The sequence below is a fragment of the Callorhinchus milii genome, unplaced genomic scaffold (genome assembly GCF_018977255.1).
Source record: "Callorhinchus milii isolate IMCB2004 unplaced genomic scaffold, IMCB_Cmil_1.0 Scaffold2, whole genome shotgun sequence".
Classification (NCBI taxonomy): Eukaryota; Metazoa; Chordata; class Chondrichthyes; order Chimaeriformes; family Callorhinchidae; genus Callorhinchus; species Callorhinchus milii.
The window spans coordinates 107,510,975-107,526,163 of NW_024704743.1; positions in this window are offsets into that span (position 1 = coordinate 107,510,975).

A 15,189-nucleotide genomic window follows, 5' to 3' on the forward strand; every position below is an offset into this window, starting at 1 on the left:
AATCCCAGAGATAGATTGTTGGAATGGAATGCACACTCTCTCCCTGGAGGGACACATCCTGCTTCCCTAATTCCGGAAAGTATTAGGCGCAGGTTGGCAAGATCAAGGCCTGAGGATCCCAGAGTGTGTGTTGGGGTACTGCTGGAGTCTAACTAGCTGAAACCGCATAGCTTACCGTTGATATTATTGTCCGTCAAGCTTTCCTGCTGCTTGTCCAGCTAGGACCACCCTACCCGTTAGGGCTTTGGCTTGCAGGGTTTAACAGGAGCTGATTAAGATAAGAACATATAAGAACAAAAGAAATACTAGATGAAACAAGACAAAGGTTCATCTAGTTCTCCTTCCACCTTCCTGGTGGTCGCATGCACACATGTCCTGAACTACCTATGTACTATATCCCATGATGTTATTTCCTAAAAGAAAACTATCCAATCTGTGTTTGAAAGAATCAACTCATCCTGGCTCTTGTCAGCCTTGTAGAGTACATCTTACTCTTGGTGTCATCATGATCTAGCGAATGCACTGGAAAGTCTTTGGTTGAGGGAGAAATACAAGAGTAAATACTAGAATCAGCAATATCTGTGCCTCCCTTTCATTTGCAGGAGCTGGGTAAAGCTTCTTACAACTTATTTCTGTGAGAGAAATGTTAAACAGGATGCCAAGCTCCTAGATCAAATGGTCTCTTGGTCAGATTTGAGCTTTCATGTAAGTTTGGGTTACATACCTGAATTTTTAAGCTAACTCTGGATAACTACAGAGGGTGTGTGGGGTGAATGATAAAGATGTTATTTGCCTAATAATACAAATGAACATCATTGTTATGTGCTGTCTAACTCAAAGCCAAGGCTGGTGTAGATTATTATGAAAACTTTACTACAGGGGGGAAAATATAAATACCTGTTGAAAAAAAAGTATATATTTAATGTTTAGACAATTACATACAAAACATTCTTGTTAAACTCTAGCTGGTGCAGATTATTACGGGACCTGTCTACTACAGCTGGAAAATATAAATAACTGTTCAAAATAAAGGATACATTTATTGTATAGATATTTATGTACAAAATATTCTTGTTAAAGTCTAGAAGGTGCAGACCACAGGATGTAAACCTGCACGAATGTCACATTGCATTTCGTCAATTTGCGTGTCACATTGCTTTATATTCAATCACACTTTAATTCAATTCAATTGTCAATTCTGGCTTGAATACAATTTTCCATGTATACAATGTATTACAGGGCATTTGCTAATGCATTCTGGTATTCAGTGTTGCCAGTGTCTTACTTGTAGCAAACAAAATGTCATTAGCTAGTGCCAGTAATGATGGCTGCACATGCCAAATTGGAGAACTCGTATCTGAGGCTAATATTGTTCAGTTGGCAATGTTACTGAAAATAAATGGAGCTCCTACATTTATGTAGGTAGAAAAATGGCTCAAACTGGATCTTTCTTTATTTGTATAACTGTTTCAATTCCCTCCCCTTTTTACACCCACCAGACCTTTGGCTCCCATACAACCTATTGTTGCCTTGGAGGTGATTGCCTCTGGCTGATGGACATTTCCACAATTGATGTTAATAATTCTCTATCACTCTGACAGTAAGGCCTATAAGGTAGTCAATGTTAACTCTTACCTGCAACAAGGCAGAATTCTATATTTAAAGTGGATCCACTTGGTAAATGGAAGAGTACACCCTAACTGTTAATAATAGCTCTAAGTGTAGGGTCACATTCAATCTCTAACCTGTAGGCATTTCAAAAGTGATATCACAACTGTTTGCTGTACATTTTTCATTGAAATAAACCATTTAATTATTTCATAGAATTTGTCTGTGGTACTTTTATTGACTAAATCCATCTATCATTACATGTCTGCACAGCATTACAGGATGAGGTAGAGGTTTTTCTGAAATTGTGAAAATCATTCAAACATCTGTAATAACAGACTGCAGTGGTTTTATCTGCAGGGGTTGCCATTTATTTTACTAGCACTATAGTTATCTTAGTATTTGGCTTTCCATTCATGGAATGGATTCTGCTACCAGTGACATTCCAATGACATAAAATGTTTCTAAATGATGCAAACTATGTGACAAAATCACAATTCTATTTTAATTGGATAGGTATTTGAAAATGAAAACTTTACAGGGCGATGGGGTAAGAGTGGGGGAGAGGGACTAGTTGGATAGCTGGTACAGGCATGATAGCCTCCGTCTGTGCTGTAAGATTCTATGGAAACATTTGCCTGACGTAAGGCAATAAGATGATGTCAAGCTTTTATTGTGTATGTACCGTGAAGCAAACAGATGGTGGCGCTAGCACATTATTTGTCTCACTTTTCACAAGAGTCTTTTTAAAGTACCCGAAACCCGGAGAGAAGTTAACGCCGGTTACCGGCGATCACTTCTCTGTGGTCTGATCCATTTTTGAAACATAAAGACAAGCTGAAGGTATGCGAGTAAAACATAAAACATGTCGCCGTCTAAAATTGTTCTCTCATTTGTCTGGTCTTCACTATACTTTCAGAGGACAAGATGGTTGGTTGAAAGTATCAGTATAAATGCATCAGAACATAATTTTTGCATCAGATATTGTCAGGGCTCAAAGCACCTAACATTGATGAGGTTTTTTTCAATTTACTCTTTCTAAAATATAAGCAGCAGATCATTTTTTTCATGTTAAAAATGTTTGCACACATTCATGTTCTCACATAGCCAAATAACTGTGGCGTGAATAAATACTGTCTCTTCATCTATTTTCACTAACTCACTTCCAAATGGCATGAACTGTTCTCTTTACTGAAAGCCTGATTAGTACCCTGAGCAGTCTTTATTAAGACTAATAGTAAAGGCGTGTGTTTTTTTACTGCAGATGCTTTGCAGTAGTAAAATGTTATGGCTTCGCTCCAACCATTCCTGACTTTTAGGTTAAATATATGGAGTGAAATAGATTAAGAGTTAATTAATTCAAATCCAATTGATCCATATACTGATTGAATTTGCTGTGTAAATGAGATTTAAGACTCCAGGCTAATTTTAGAATGATTTTATAATGATGTTTGACATACATCTCACTTAATTACCACCATTTAACACTTGTTTCAGAGAGAGATTTCTCACAGGACTCGCTCTAATCAGTCACTTCACTGCTGGTAACTAATTATACTGGTTCTAATTGTCAGTAGTAAGATTGACTAGTGATAAGGGAAGAACGCACTTCGTCCACCTCATACTTTGCTTCTATTAGCGAAGTAGTTGTCTTGTCTTAGTTGATTGGTGGATCATTTTCCAGGGGCAATTATCCCTCAAAAGAGATTGGTCACTCAATCCATGACTGTGTGACATTTCTGTACACAATTACCTGCCACATTTCACCCACAAATACACAGTCAATCCACTTTATAATATAATCTGTGAAGCGCTTTGAGATGGCTCAATGACGTAATAAGGCACTATGTCAAATGGAAGGATTATTATTATTGTGTGAAAGTATGTTACGCCTAGACAAAATGTTTCAGACTTGATGTTTGGTCCGCGCTGCATTTAACTGATTGAGCAAGAGTATCATCAATGCCTCGGGCTGGAGAGGGTTTCCTGCTCGAGAATATATGCCTGTGAATATTGGGTAAGGACAAAATTGTTTTACATTACACATATTAAGGAGAGATTTCTTCCACAAAATAATGAAGTGAATGAATACTCATACAAAATGGTGTGTGAAAAGTCACAAAAGGCTTAGCAAATATTTACAAATACTTAAGAAACATGTACATGAGCAGTGTCCATTTGATCACAATCTATCCCAGTTGGTGCAATGAATCGGGTATTCAATGAGTGTTCAATGTCTTCCAGGCAGGCTTGTCCTTTTCAAACTTCTGGTAACAATGCCATGGGTGTCACAGTTAATAGAGGGCAATAGCTTGATTGAGTGAGTTCTTTACTGCCCAGTTACAAATAACACTTCAATGGGAGATATGATTGACTTCATCCTTAATTACGATTATCACGTCAAAACTAAAATGGCCTCTCTCTTTTGATGTTGCCAAAACTTTGACAAGGTTTTGCACAGGGGTCTGTCCCACAGTCTCTTGATTTGGAATTTGCCCAATTTTATTTTATTCATTGATCTTCTCATGCATATCATTTCAACTGGTTACTCCAGTAATCCCAGCCACTTTACCTTTGATATTAATATGTTATTTAAAAGAATAAAATAATATTTAATTTAAAAGTTGAAAAGAACTACATATCTTGTCACCGTTTCGAGACATCTTAACAACATCATGAGGCGCTATATCAACTGCAAGGTTCATTATTATTACTATAGTATTAGACACTGGTGTCTGATGAATGATGAGATGTGATGGTGTAACATGTTTGTGCTGCAGCACTGTAGCAGATGTGGACAAACACAAATGTTCGCACACAATGAGTACTTATTTCTTAGCTGGGCCTCTGGAGGAGTAAGTCGTAGCTTATGCCTCAGCACAGGAATGAAAGATGACAACAAGCTCATCAGAAAGGATTCTCTCTTGAGATGTCAGTCAGCTCTTGGTGTCTTCGTTGCAACGCCACCTGGGAGCAATCTGCCTTCTTCTCTTCTCAGGTGGGAAATGGAGTGTATTAAGTGGGAGTTAAAGGACAGGATGATTATTGGCTAAAACAGTTCTGCTGTTAGACCTCTACCAATGCTTTAATAATTAGGTAATTTGAAAGAAAGAAACTTAGCAATTTTCCCTCTCTATGAGGAATACCTTGCTGCAGACTAATCATATCTTCTGGCAGCATAGCTGATATAGATAACTTCCTATGTGGAGAATTGTGGATGTCTTATCTCTACCTGGCTCAATGGTAGCAGTCTCTCCTCTGAGACAAATGGTTGTGGATTCAAGCTCCAAATCGGGCCTTGGAATCACCTGACACTGCAGTGCAGTACTGGGGGTTGTTGCATTATTGGAAATGTCATCCTTCAGATGATAAGTTAAGCCAACGTCTGTCTGCAAGTGGACGTTAAAGATCCCATGGCACTATTTAAAAAGAGAAGGGAGTTTCTCCCAGTGTCCAGGCCAACAATCCCCCAAATAAATTTGGTCACTCTCTCCTTGGCTGTTTTAGGACATTGCTGCATACACAAACCAGCTGCTGCTGAAACTCTGGTCCATGCTTGTATCACCTCAAGGCTGGACTATGGGAACTCTCTCCTCGCCGGCCTTCCCGGCACCTCCCTCCACAAGCTGCAGGTCACTCAGAACTCTGCAGCTCGTGTACTGTCCCACACCAGGCTTCGGGACCACATCACTCCCACCCTCGCTCGCCTCCACTGGCTCCCCATCCCCCAGAGGATTGATTTCAAGATCCTCATCCTCACCTACAAGGCCATTCACGGCCTTGCTCCCTCCTACCTCTCTGACCTACTATCTCCCGACCTACCTGCCCGTACCCTCCGTGCCTTCAGCTCCCCTCTCGACTCTCTACCCCCTCCTCGCTCTCTCCCTTCCCTCCAATCACCCTGACCATTTCCCCCCTGCTCGGGTCCTGACCCAACTGTACAGCGCCTTGGGATGTTCTCCCGACGTGAAAGGCGCTCTATAAATGGAATCTTGTTGTTGTTGTTGTTGCATTTCACCCACAAAAAACACACTCAATCAACTTTACAGTATATCCTGTGAAGCTCTTTGAAGCTCTTGATGGCACATAAGGAACTATAGGAGTCCTGTAGCTCAGTGGTTAGAGCACTCGCTTTGCAAGCGAGAGACCTGAGTTCAATTCCAGGCAGGGCAAAACCTTGGGCAAGTTTCCTTACTCCACACGCCTAATAATAATCCCTCCAAAAACAATAATAAATTGGTCATTTTCAATCTACGACTGTTTGTGGGACATTGCTGTGCGCAATTGGCTGCTGCGTTCGCCCACAAATATACAGTCAATTCACTTTACAGTGTGTTCTGTGAAGCGCTTTGGGACGTCCTCCCGACGTGAAAAGCGCAATATCAAATGCAAGGATTATTATTATTACTATTATATCAAATGCAATGATTATTAATATCTTGACTCTCTGTGGCACACTATAACCAGAACATACATGTCACTCTATCGGAGAACCTAAATCCACATTGTGCTTGCTTTTCAAATAACTACAGTAATAAAGCTTCCTTGGCCTTATATTCTACTCCTACACTAAATTGGAATTCTGGGGCCTTGCATTTTTTAAGCTAATAACAATTTGCATTTATATAGCGCCCTTCACGGTGTCTCGGAGTGCTTAAGAGTGGCGGAACTCGCTGCCGAGTCAGGGGGTAAAGACAGTTGCCGCAGAATTTTGAAAAATACTTAAATTGAGTCATAATTTGGAGAACAATGTTCTGCAGTCCTTTTCAGACACAGCATAAAATGCTCTTCCGAATTATAACAACACCAACTTCAACAAGAACTTGCATTTATATAGTGCCCCCCACACAGGGTAGCGTCCCAGAGTGCTTGGCTGGTTTCAATAGTATTCCAAAATTCTGCACAATCTTACAATTTAAGACAATGGATGAATGCAAGGAATTATGAGCTCCAGCTTTTTAAATATTTTTCTAAGAAAGAACATTTGATTAAATAAAAGTAACAATTCCAAAACTCGTAATCTCTGGCTCATCACCCAACAATTCCAAAAACAAACTATCCAGAGGGCTGGAAGTATGCAGAGCATCTGCTGATATTCAGAAGCAGACACTCACTATCCAAAGATATTCAATCATACAGTGAAGTAGATGCTATAAAACGTTAAAAGGCAGGAATTTCCTGTTGAAATCCAAGAAAATGTAGATTTGCTTATGCCATCTTAACAGAGTGAATAAGGAGATTGAAATATCTCAGTGAGTGATGGGGAAACTCTCAAGTGGTAACACTTAAGTCTCAATACATAAAGAATCGGAAGCAAGATGGATGAACTTACATTATGGTAAGTATTAATCTGATTTAAATCCCAATTAAACTCAATTGTAAAATGAACTTACAATTTGTAACCTGACATTTTTTCATATATACGAAATAACTAACTGGAGCAAAATTACAGGACAGTACAAAAAAAGGAGTATACACTTCAATTTAAGAAGTATACACTCCTGGATATTTAATAATAATCCTTGCATTGATATAATGCTTTTCACATCTTCGAGATGTCTCAAAGCACTTCACAGAATATACCGTAAAGTGAATTGATTGTATATTGGTGGGCGAAACGAGGCAGCCAATTGCGCACAGTAGCGTCCCACAAATAGACGTGGATTGAAGTGATCAATTTATTATTTTTTTTCTTGAGGGATTATTATCAGGCGTGTGGAGTAAGGAAACTTGCCCATGGTTTTGCCCTGCCAGGAATTGAACCCAGGTCTCTCGCTAAAACAAATTCCTAGCAAATGTGGTTGCTGCAGATACATATATATATATGTCATATATAATTGAAAGTGATTCCAAAGTGCACAAATGGAAAGATCTGATAAACCTTAAAAGTGTTGGATTGATTTTTGCGTAATTGAGTCATTTTATTTTACGCAATGTGATGAGGTGAAAGTAAACACTGGGACAGGTTTCTAGTCACTGATATAGCAGCAAGGTAACCATACCATAAAGATAACAGCAGACCCAACAAAACTGCTTAACATTTTGCAATTAATAATAATCCTTGCATTTCATGTTGTGTCTATGTCATGGAAACATCTCAAACCACAGGTAATTGCTGTCAAGTGTAGTGACTGAATCTACTTTTGTTCCTCCAGCTGCGAAATCCAGTCCGCTGATGTCCTGTCAGTTTGTTTTGGGACGTCCTCCTGACGTGAAAGGCGCTCTATAAATGTAATTTTGCTGTTGTTGTTTGACGGCCATCAAGGCCTGGATGAGCACAAATTTCTTGCAGCTGAATGTCAGCAAGACAGAAATCATGCTCTTTGGCTCCCATCTTCTCTCCTGTGGGTCTGAACTCTTCAACCTCCCTGGGCTTTCCCTCAGACTCACACAACTTAAGTGTTAGGTTCGATCCCCAGTTTTCCTTTCTATCCCACAGGTGTTACCTGACCAGGACCACTTTTTTCCACCTCTGCCACATTGCCTGCCTCCGTCCATACCTCACAACCAATGCAGCCGAAATCCTCATTCATGCGTTTGTCACTTCCCAGCTGGACTATTCCAATGCCCCCCTCGCTGGTCTCCCCAGCTCCACCATACACAAAATTCAATTAATCCAAAACTCTGCCACCCGGTAACTCACCCTCCGTACACAGGGATCTCAGTTTAACATCTCATCTGGAGAACAGCAATTCTGACAACCCCAATGCTAAAATTTCAGCCTCTGGGGTCAGACATGGAGCTTGAACCCACAATCTTCTGACCCAAGTGAAAATACTACTATGTGAGCCAGGCTGACATACATATCAATCGGGGCAACTTGCATTAGTTTACCAGTCTTCACTATGAATAAAACATTTTCATACAAGCATCCTGGACCTGTGCGGAGAAACATTTAAAGCCATCTGGCTCTTCAGTCTCCACTGCCAGAACAGCACCACCGTTCTGCATTTGAAGAAACCTTTAACTAGCCACTTGAGATTTTGATTCCAAAACGATTAACCTAGCAATCTTAGGAAGAGAACTTTACTGAAAGAACTGGCGCAAATTTAAAGTGAATCTGTATGTCACAATTAATTATAGGGTGAAAATTGCAACCTGTAATGTGTTAGATAACTGGTGATAATTAACATATTCTAGCATACGTCAATTAACATAGATGTTGGCAACAAAGTCAATTGATAACTGAAGACCGGTGATAACTAAGGGCTGGTAATGGGTGTGCCAAGTTTCTTCCCTACTATACATGAGGACATGTAACATTGTACAGGTGTATTTTTGTGTATTAGATATATAATGCATAACTCATACTTCACATAACTGGTATTAAGATTCCCTATAATAAACATATATCATGAGTTCATCATGGTAAAAATGTATAGACAGCGGGCTTTTGAATCAGTACAAATGAGGATGGGAGGATGGCAAAACATGCTGACCATATTGTGTCGTTGCTGGGTTTACAAACTTCTTTATTTTCCATTTTGCAATCGATTAGGACAACAGAGGGCCTTGGGGAGATGAAGTTGTTCTGGCAGATACAGAAAGCAGTCACTTAATGATGCTATGCCAAGAAGACTGAAATAGGTCAGATTTAATGAGATCAAGGAACAGTGGCGAGAATAATTCAAAATTGTTCGGCATTTCTCCAGAGAACTGCTACTGTACATCAATCCGGCAACCCACTTTTCTAACATTTGTGCTGGAACTAAACTTTTATTTTGTTCTCCTAACTGGCACAAGTTGTGACACATCATGATTGCATGCGTTGGCCAATTTTCAAATTGTCAAAAGAGTTACGAGAATGACCTCCAAATTAAATGCAGCTACACGATCCGAGTGGGTTTTAAGATCAAACCCTAATTTTATATTAATAAAATAAAACTTGCTGATTTGTAGCTGATTCCACAAGGAGTATGGGCGAGGTGAAAAGTCAAGGCACTGCTTAAATAAGTGCTCCAGAACACAACCCTGCATGACGGGTGCTACATAAATGCAAGTTGTTGTTATATTAACTTCAGCATCACAGGTTAGAGAAGGGAAAAGAAAATCAGCCAGAGTTCCTGCTTCTGAATGTTTTTCATCAATTGTCAGAAAATGCACGTGTGGGATTCAAGCGGCTGAAATTCACATCACAAATAATAGTGACATTGATAACATTGATATTAATGGAAATTGAAATGGAATTGAAAAAGTAAACCTAGAACAATACATTAGGCAGTAGAACAAGAGGACACAGGATTACAATTGCAAAAGACAATTTCAGGACAGACACTAGGAAGTATTACTTTAACCAGAGGGTAATTAATGACTAGAATAGATTTCCAGAAATGATGGTTGAGGCCAGCATGCTGTATTCATTGAAAAAAAATAGCTTGATGCTAAAACGGTAGGGTGGGTATTCTGGAAGGATTCGTCCAGAGCAATCTTGTGACTTCTCAAGGGAATTAACACACTAATCTCATATCATCAATATCGCTACAATAACACCAACTGGATGAGTTCGGAGGGAGACAGCACCCTCTATTGGTTGCGCATGTATGTGACAGCTGTGTGGGGAGAGGTTAGGCTCAGGCTGCATTGATCTCTACAGTCAAGTGGCCTGCCGACATTCGCTACGAAAACTTGCATACGAACGATGATATCGGAGGGCAATCAATGCATGTTAACTGCCTCCCAGGAAGAGGAGGCCAGAACGGGAACAGAGAGTTATATGCCAATGGAGGGAAAAACTGAAAATAAACACTACAATTTATATAAAAATCATAATTAAAATAGAGCAGATTATCTGAATTCCCAGATGGGATTTCCTTCTCGATTATTCATATATGGAATACAGAACCTTTTAATTACCAACAAATGTATCAGTAGTTGTAAGGGCCTGAATCCTGCCATAGTGACATTAGCAAGTAGATTTCACAACCACTTGGAACAAAAGTGTACATTAATCATGTGACTACTAATTTATTTCCTGATTTATACATGTAATTGAATAAACTTTGTTAAAAGCCACAACATTGCATAGCCAGAGACACTGTGTTGTAAAGCATACCACCAAAGAAAGTTAGTACGAGACTAGCTGTAGTACTGTCAGAGCTTTATTTGAAGATGTAAATTATATACCCACAAATTATATGCCCACAAATATATAGTCAATTCACTTAAAGTATATTCTGTAAAGCACCTTGAGACGTCTAGAAGACGTGAAAAGTCCTATATCAAATGCAAAGATTATTAATCTATTAATAGTATTGCACTTTTTTGATTTTGATATAACTAAGTTAGGAAAGATGTCCAATTTGTATTCTATAGACAGGAAATAAAGTTATTGCTTTCACACCAACAACAATAATTTAGTATTTTAGTTGTGGAAATGTTCTCAAAGGTTAGCTTCGACTGCTATCCTCACTACCTTTATTGCAGTTCAAACCAAAACCAAAATTACATACAGCGAATTGAATCAGCCATTTTATCTCAACCTTATTTAGACACAACAATGCAGACATAATCCAACTCCCAAATCTACTAATCCCAGGTTTCTGTAGTCAAAGGTATCATCTTTGAGTTCACTACAAGTTAGTGACATTTTGCAGTTAGTCTTCAAATGTGGTCACCGTGACAGAAGGTGGCAGCCCAGACTCTAGAAACAATACAGAGAAGAGCAACGAGGATGATCCCCAGTGTTAGAGGAATGAGCTATGACTCTGAACAATGATTAAATAAGCTAATGCTCTTCAGTCTTGAGAGAAGTATAAGCTCAATGAGGTGCATAAAATTTTAAATGAGATTGAAAAGGGAAACCCATATCAATACTTTAGAATGCATGCAGTAGAACAAGAGGGCATAGGTTTAGAGTTATATAGGGCAATTTCAGGACATATAATAGGAATGGTGGGTGTTCTGGAGGGATAAAATTGGAATGGCTGATGGGCTTTCTTCATCCCCTCCGCTCAAATATATTATATATACATTTATATACATATATATACACACACACATATATATATAGCACTGGTTTCCTGTGAACCCATGCGAACTGGAAGTAGTAGTCAGGTAATCTCTGATGTCGCTTTACACAGGAAGCAACATTAGCAGCACTTTATGCACTCAGCATATATACACAGGAGGTGATGTCAGCAGTGCTTCCTGCACACAGCATGCATGCTAGAACAACAACAAAATTACATTTGTTTAGCACTTTTCACGTCAGGAGGACGTCCCCAGTTGCTGGACAATCAGTGTTTCGGACCCAAGCTGGGGAGTGTTTCGGACCCAAGGTGGAGGGGGAAAAGGAGGGTGATCGAAGGCATGGTCAAAGAGGAGGGTCTTGAGATGGGTCTTGAAGGAGGCAAGGGAGGGGACGAGGTGGAGGGACTACAGGATGGTGTTCCAGAGGGTGGGGGCAAAGTGTGATTGGAAGCTGGTGGAGTCAGGTGAGGATGGTGCTGATAGGATCATGGAGCCAGGTGGGGAAGAGGACACAGGCTGCAGAGTTCTGGATGAAAAAGTTCTGGATAGAAGTATTATTAGTGACAAACCATAAGTCACTTTTTTTTTCATGTTTCGCTTAAACTGATATTAAGCCCTGTACTTTCAGATATGCCATGGCAACAAAACAAGACAGATGGTAATTAACAACTGGAATGGGTTACCAGGAAGGTAGGTTAATGCCAGGTCATTCATAGAACAGCTCAATATTGTAATGAAGATGGTCAGGTGGGTATTCAGGAAGGATGAAATGAGGCAAATGGACTTCCTCTACTGAACCTCTCTTTTAAAGTTATTAAGAAGAATTACTTCTATAATTGGAGTGTTTTTGGATCACTGAATTCCTGGAATACTATTTTCACAAAACATTGATAAAGCCCTGCCATATTGGCAACTGGATGACTGCTACAAATAAAATTACCCATTTTTTGGTACACTTGCCAATGTTTGCCATCAAAAACATATGTTACACTTGTCTAAATATTGGCTGTGTGCAATGCTAATGGCTTTGCCATGAGTATAATGCACACTCACCCTCCCTTTATTACTCAGGGGACAATAATGCCTGATACAAGTATACTATAATTTGAGCTCAAATGAAAAAAGTGTACTACGCAATTTATTTTTAGCATTTTTACCAGCATATGCAATTAGATCGACATGAAGGACGCACAAATCCTCTTTTAAACACCTGGTAGAAAAGCACCTTGCAAGATACTTCACTGGATGACAAAATCCCATTAAATAGCCGACCTGTCATTCAAAACTGAACTCTGGAAATTTTAAATCAGTCTGTTAAAAAAAATTTGGAAAATGAACAATAATATCAGTTTGGAATTGTAACGGACATAGAGAAAAACATTACACAAGCGTACTCACTCATTGTAACAGAAAGTAAATGAGACTTGAGATCAGATAACTAACAGGTATAAAGTGCCCACAGGATTTCAAGTAGCTGTTTATTGGGTTTGTAGTAGTAAGTCGTTTACACTCGCATTACACACAGCAAGCACCCTATTACAGGGCAACTTACCACTTTACAGCAGAATAGAAACAGAGTCAAACACAAAAATATTTACATTGTAAAACTAAGCAACATCTGGATAGGGAGAGAGAAATAGCAATAAAATTATATTTTTAATAATATAATAATCCTTGCATTTGATACAGCGCTTTTCACGTCTTCGAGATGTTCCTAACTGTCTTGGTGAGGTGGAGTGTGCAAGCATGGAGGCAGATGCTGCCAGTGCCTGAAAGGACATGGACATGAAAAATAGAACAAGAAACCTATTGTAGTGTGCATTTTGTAAAGCGCCTTTCACTTCAGGAGGACGTCCCAAGTTGCTGAACAGTCAGGGATCAGGACCCGAGCATGGGGGACAGGGTTAGGATGAGGGAGGGCAGAGGGGGTAGGGGGGGAGGTTGAAGGCACAGTCAAGGAGAATCTTGAGTCATCCCTTGAAGGAGGCAAGAGAAGGAGCAAGGTGAAGGGATTGTGAGATGGAGTTCCAAAGAGGCGGAAAGCCTGGCCTTCGATGGTAGGGTGGGGCAGGCGGGAGACCTGGAGCAGGCCAGAGCCCACTTAGCAGAGAGGTTGTTAGGGGGTTAGCATGTCAGAGAAGTAGACAAGGCCGTAGAAGGCCTTGAAAGTGAGGATGAGGATTTTGAACTCTATCCTCTGGGGGATGGGGCGCCAGTGGAGCCGGGCATGGGGTCACGGAGCCTGGTGCAGGAAATGACACGAGATGCAGAGTTCTGGATGATCTGCAGTTTGTGGAGGGAAGAGTTGGGGAGGCCGACCAGAAGGGAGTTTCCGTAGTCGAGCCTTAAGGTGACGAATGCTTGTATGAGGGTTTCGGCGGCCTGAGGGGTGAGGCAGTGACAGAGTCGGACAATGTTGCAGAGGTGGGGGAAGGCAGAGCGGGTCAAGACACAGCTATGGACAAGAAATGACAGTTGAGGGTTGAACAAGACACCCAGGTTCCTATTGGCTTGGTGAGGTGAAGCAAGCGTGGATGCTTTTGCTGCCAGTGCCTGAGGGCACATGGACATGAAAAAAAAAACTATTCTGGTGTGTATTTTGTATTTGCATTACATTTTTAAACAAACGAGTTCAACACTTGGCAGGAAACATTAAACGTGTTGTATAAAAGCCTAGCTGCATCACCTAAATATCAATGACGTGAAGACTTCTGTCAACTTTAGATTCATTGATGCTGAATTTTTAAAAAGCAATTTACTCAACTCTTCCACGTGTATTATGTTTTGTTTAATATCTGCAGCAATTAGTACGTTAAAAATATCCATGCTGAAATATCCATCCTGTTTAAGATAAGCAGTGTCCTACTCCCAGTTAAATAATGTATGAAAAGTATTGAAGCTTATAACTATGCTCTATTGAGAACAGTAACCCCTCCTGCTAGGTACCAGCACTTGTACTAGAAATAGACAATTTCACAGGGATTTTTTTTTCTTACTATGACTATAATACCAGTTTGCTTTAAGCAATTTAAACAGGAGTTGCCATACTATTTCTATGAGAAGTTGATTTTACATATTCATAGCTAAAGCTAAAATAATCTTACTGCAACCTTGTTTATTTCCCTTTGCAAAGAACAAATACAGAATGTATCTATTTTTTTCCCATGTTTCAGTAAACATCTACCTTACAGTAAATAACTGTGTGTATCTCAGGCTGACTCGGTTAAAATGTAATAGTCTTCAAACTAAACCGGTTATATTTATAAACATGGTAACCAATTGCCTGCTGAACCCTTTGGAAGGACAATTATGCTTTGTTTGTCACGTGCACTTAATGCAATTCCATTCAGTCATGCAGATTACCATCGAATCACATTTGTTTTATCCAAGCAGTCAAAAGTATTTTTCTTTAATGCTCTTGCATTGCAGTAAAGCAAAACTTTTCCTCCATTCACAAACAGCAAAGAGCTAACTTCAAACAAGTGAGAAATTTCAGAAATACACATTAGTGTTAAATTATATTAAATATACCACTGAATTTTGCTGCAATTAAATGCATAAGTAATAACCATTAACAAATAACAAGTGCATAAACAGTTCACAAGAACAACC